The sequence below is a fragment of the Piliocolobus tephrosceles genome, chromosome 3 (assembly GCF_002776525.5).
Source record: "Piliocolobus tephrosceles isolate RC106 chromosome 3, ASM277652v3, whole genome shotgun sequence".
NCBI classification, from domain to species: domain Eukaryota; kingdom Metazoa; phylum Chordata; class Mammalia; order Primates; family Cercopithecidae; genus Piliocolobus; species Piliocolobus tephrosceles.
In genome coordinates this window covers 180,124,962-180,129,277 of record NC_045436.1, presented here as the reverse complement: position 1 = coordinate 180,129,277, position 4,316 = coordinate 180,124,962, and the positions used below count along the sequence as shown (strand labels likewise).

Sequence of the window (4,316 nt, the reverse complement as noted above, 5' to 3'; positions counted from 1 at the left end):
AGTGGGTTAAAGGGACAGTGCTCCTGGTCCGTAGAGTTTGGTGAATGTGGGCTGGAAGAAGGAGGGAGAGGGCCTGGGCCGGCCCTGAACGGGTTTGGGAAGCTTTGGCCAAGCTTTCGCCAGGCTGTTACTGAACAAATACTTCTAGGGCCATTGAGACCTCACCTATGCCACCAAGCACCTCTGGAGGGTTGACTTGTCACCTCGCATCCTGGGCTGACACTGTCCTTTCAAAATTCATGCCCACGGGAACCTCAGAATGGGGCCTTATTTGGAAATGGTCTGTGCAGATGAAGTGACCTTCACTTAAGATGAGGGTGTTCCAGATGAGGATGGCCCTAAATCCAGTGCCTGGTGTCCCTGTGAGTAAAAGAGAAGACGCGGAGGCACACAGAGGAACTGGAGAGGAGGCCACATGACCACCAGGGCGGAGAGTGGACTGATGTAATCACAGCCAAGGAGCGCCCGGAGCCACAAGGAGCGGGAAGAGGCAGGGAGGAGCCGCCCCAGGAGCCTTCTGAGGGACACCTTGAGTTCGGAATTCCGACCTCCAGAGCTTCGAGAGAACATGACCAAGAGGGCTCTGTCATGCGCTTTGGCAGCACGGGAAACAGGCGCACCCGTGCACTCCTGGGCCCTGCCTTCCTCTTCTGTGTTGTGCGGCCATCCTCACTCATGTTGCTGGAAGAGCGAGCGATGTCTCCATGCATAAAACACTGGCCCAGCGCCCGACACAGGACACAGTTGTCATCGCTGTCACAACGGTGTCGACAGTCACATAATTATGACCGTCCAGGGTGCTCACAGCATCCTTGGCTCACCTGGAGGAGGGAGGCACCACCATGCCCCTTTCACAAATGAGCCATCAGCTGCGGTGACTCTGCCTGCCCAAGGTCACACAGCCAAGCAGCACAGGTGGGGTTGAACCCAGGCGGTCTGAGCCCAGCCCCCGCATACCCATCCTAAACCTAACCCTGACTTGGGCCCAGCCTTGCCTCCAGCCACAAGCTCAGCCGCGGTCCCGCTGCCTGGCGCTGGGAGGCCACACCCTGAATGGCCGGCCCACATGTAGGCTGCCCCCGGCCCTGGCCGACGCCGCTAACTCCCCCCAGTGTCACTTTGCTATTCATCTCATTTGAGCCTCGTCAACGGCAAAAGGTCGGAAACTCCCGCTTCACAGACAGGGCAGGGCTCCCGGGGCTCCTGGGGAATCACGCACAGGCCCACGGGGGTCTCAGTGGTGTACACACATGGGACCACACGCCCCGGCACACCTGCAGTTGAAGGCTGGGCCCAGGCCCTCCCTGGAATTTTCAGGCTGGAGCCCCTAGTCCAGTCGCGGGTCCATTTGGTTGTTGGAAAAGAAACCCAGGTGGCAGCGTCAGAGTGGCTGGTTACAGCCACCACGGTGCCGGGTGAGGCTTAGAGGCGCTGGGCTCGCCCTGGTGGGTCTGGCAGTGTGGCCCGAGCTAACCGGGGGCTGGGGTCACACCTAAGACCGGCTGGACTTGGAATCCAGCAACAGGCTGGCTCTGCTCCCAGACCCCCAGGGCTGCTCATGCCAAAGGTCAGCATGGGGTCAGGCCAGGTCCCAGAAGCAAGGGTGCTTTGTCAAAGCTGAAATCATTGCCCGTAATCACTGCGGATTGGCACTGCCAGCACCTGTGAGCTCTGAGTGGGGTCTGCTGAGGGTGCCGCCGACCTCCCTGAGGCCCCCAGCTCGCAGTTTCGCTCCACCCCCATTCGAAACAGCTCAGAAAAGCCCTCAAGAAAGTGTAAAGATCCAACCGTGGCAAGACCCGCAGACAGCAGCCTGCTCGGCTAGTCCACACCCCGCCTGCCCCGGAACCCCCCGTACCTGCGGCGTGCTCCTCGGAGGCAGCTCCCAGGCCCACAGGACTGTAGCACGCAGGCACCAGGTGGCCACTCCTGGCCCAGCGCTGGCTGGCCCCACAGGGCTGTCTCCAGCTGGACGGAGCAGGCAGGGGCCGCCCACAGCAGGGCTGACTGCACAGCGGCCTCCGCCCCCTGCTTCCTGCCCTACTTCCTCCCTGCGCCTGAGGGCCGGTGACGGAGAGGCAGGCCCAGCGCGGCTGCACAGACACCGCAGCGGGTTGATCATTAGCTCCTTCCTGGACCGGCTCCAGGCCCTGTCCTGCCTGCCCGCTGCCCAGCCCCCAGGTTCTGTAGTAGAGGCCAGGGGCACCCAGCCCCCGCCTAGGTTGGGATTGGGGAAGTCTACCAGCCACCCACCCTCCAGCCCTGCCAGCCTCAGCTCTGCTCTCTGTTCCTCTTCTACTTACTGCACACACATACACATATGCATGCCTGCATACACACATGCATACACACACACACACGATGTGCAGACACACACACATGTGCATGGGCACACAGACTCATGAGCACAAGTGTGTGCACACATAGACAGGCACACATATGCACACAAACGCTCACATGCCACTCCTTCCGTCTCCGCCCGGGTGCTGTCGGGGCCACTGGCTCCATCAATGGGAACACTTAGGGGAAGAGATGTGCGCCCCTCCTCACCGCAAGCTCTCCTGGTTAACCTGGCCTGTCCCAACAGGCCTACCTCTTTACCTCCCCCCACTGGCTCCAGGCCTGAGCCAGGTTTGAGAGCAGAAACCTCCCTGGCCAGGCGGACCCAAGGCCAAAGCACGGAATCTCACCCCTGCCCGCTGAGGAAGCCTGGCCTGGGCTCAAGTCAGCTGGGACAACAGGCAGAAGAACTGAACTCTGCTGGCCCTGCCTGCCTGCCTGCTCTGATGGCCTTGCCAACACAGGAGTATGAGCACCCGCGTGGTGGATGTGGGCTGCTGGCTCCGGCCCAGCTCTAGGAAATGGGAATGGGAGGGATCCCTCCATCCTGTGCTGTGATAGGTTGGTGCTTTACACACACCTGGTTTAATAAAACCAAGAATAATCGCTAAGTTAAATAGTAACGTATCCATCTCACAGATAGGAAAACTAAGTCTCAGGGGGTAATGTGACATGCCCAAGGCCAGTGACCAGCCAGAAGATAAGACTGGAACCAGTTCTGACTGGTCCTGAGGGCTTTAGGGCTGGGCTTTTCAACCAAGGCACTACTGACATTTGGGGTCGCATCCTTCTTTGCTGCAGGGCAGGGGGCTGTCCTGTGCACTGGAGGGTTTTAGCTGGTCCCTGGCCTCCACCCACTGGATGCCAGTAGCCCCCTCCTCTAATCAGAACAGCCAAACAGCTCAGATATTGATCCCCTAGGGGTGAAGTTGCCCCAGGCTGAGAATTCCCACCCCAGGTGAGCTACTCAGGTCAAAGCCTCTCCCAGCCCACACCTGCGTCCTTCATCCTCGTCCTTCATCCTCACCCTCCCGTCCTGTTCACCTTTCTCTAATCACAGGCTCTGCCCAGGGGCTGCCGCTTGCCTCAAGTCCCTGCATCCTGCACGGCAAGCCCTAAAGTCACACCCTCCCTCCTCCTCACTGAGGCCAGGGCCTGGGAGAGGGGGTGCAGCTGCAGATGCCCATGCACATCCCCTCGCTGCCCCGAAAAGACGAAAAGACCTCGGGGAGGGCCCACGTGAGGCGCAAGCCCCTTAGGGGCCCAACCTCCGGGCTCCCCGGCCCGGTGTGGCCAGGCCCCACCTTCCATGCCACCAACATGCTCGGTGAGCACACGGCGGGTTGCGGGGGGAGGTTCAGAGGCACCAAAGGACACTTTCAGAGAGTCCCCAGTGGCAGCAATCTGAAAGTCTGACCCACAGGCAGAGGGGCAGCAGCTCCCAGACCAGCTCTTCTTCCCGGCGGGGACGCGGCTCCCCAGCCCTGGCTCGTCTGAGGAGGAAAATGGTGGTCTCTCCAGCCTCATCCAGGGGCAGTCACTCTGTCAGTTTCGTGGAGCTGCCACAACCAAGTGCCACACACTGGGGACTCCAGACAGCAGAAATGTCATCTCTTACCGTTCTGGAGGCCAAAAGTCCACAGTCAAGCTGTGGGAAGGGCCCCACTCCCTCTGGAGCTCCACGTATGTTCTGCTGGAGGCTGCATTGCTCCAGTCTCTGCCTTTGTCTTCACCCAGCCTCCTCCTCTGTGTCTGTCTCCTCTTCAGTCTCTCCTAAGCACCCTGTCACTGGAGTTGGGGTCCACCTGAATAACCCAAGATGATCTCTGTTTGGGTGAGAATTTAAACAAAACAATCTCATCTACAGACCCTTCAGGAAATTACATCTGCAAAGACTCTTTTTCCAGATAAGGTCAGGTTCACAGGTTCAGGGTGGACGTACCTTTTGGGCTCAGCTCGGTACATAAGCTGTGATG

At 59.7% G+C, this 4,316-nt stretch overlaps 1 protein-coding gene across 7 annotated transcripts in view; it reads right to left on the bottom strand.

Moving 5' to 3' along the window:
• SH3TC1 (SH3 domain and tetratricopeptide repeats 1) overlaps nt 1–2,181 on the bottom strand; it is a 42,749-nt gene extending 40,568 nt beyond the window's left edge. For 2 of the 7 annotated variants that reach the window (XM_026448272.2, XM_023206840.2), the window contains exons 1-2: nt 1,859–2,179; nt 166–360 (exon numbers count right to left, since the gene is read on the bottom strand). The gene's annotated coding sequence lies outside the window, so the exon portion shown is untranslated. Of the gene's footprint in view, nt 1–165; nt 361–1,858 lie in introns of all 7 variants that reach the window. The other 5 variants (XM_023206843.2, XM_023206839.2, XM_023206845.2 and 2 more) reach the window with 3 other exon arrangements.
• Between the last annotated feature and the right edge of the window lie 2,135 nt (nt 2,182–4,316).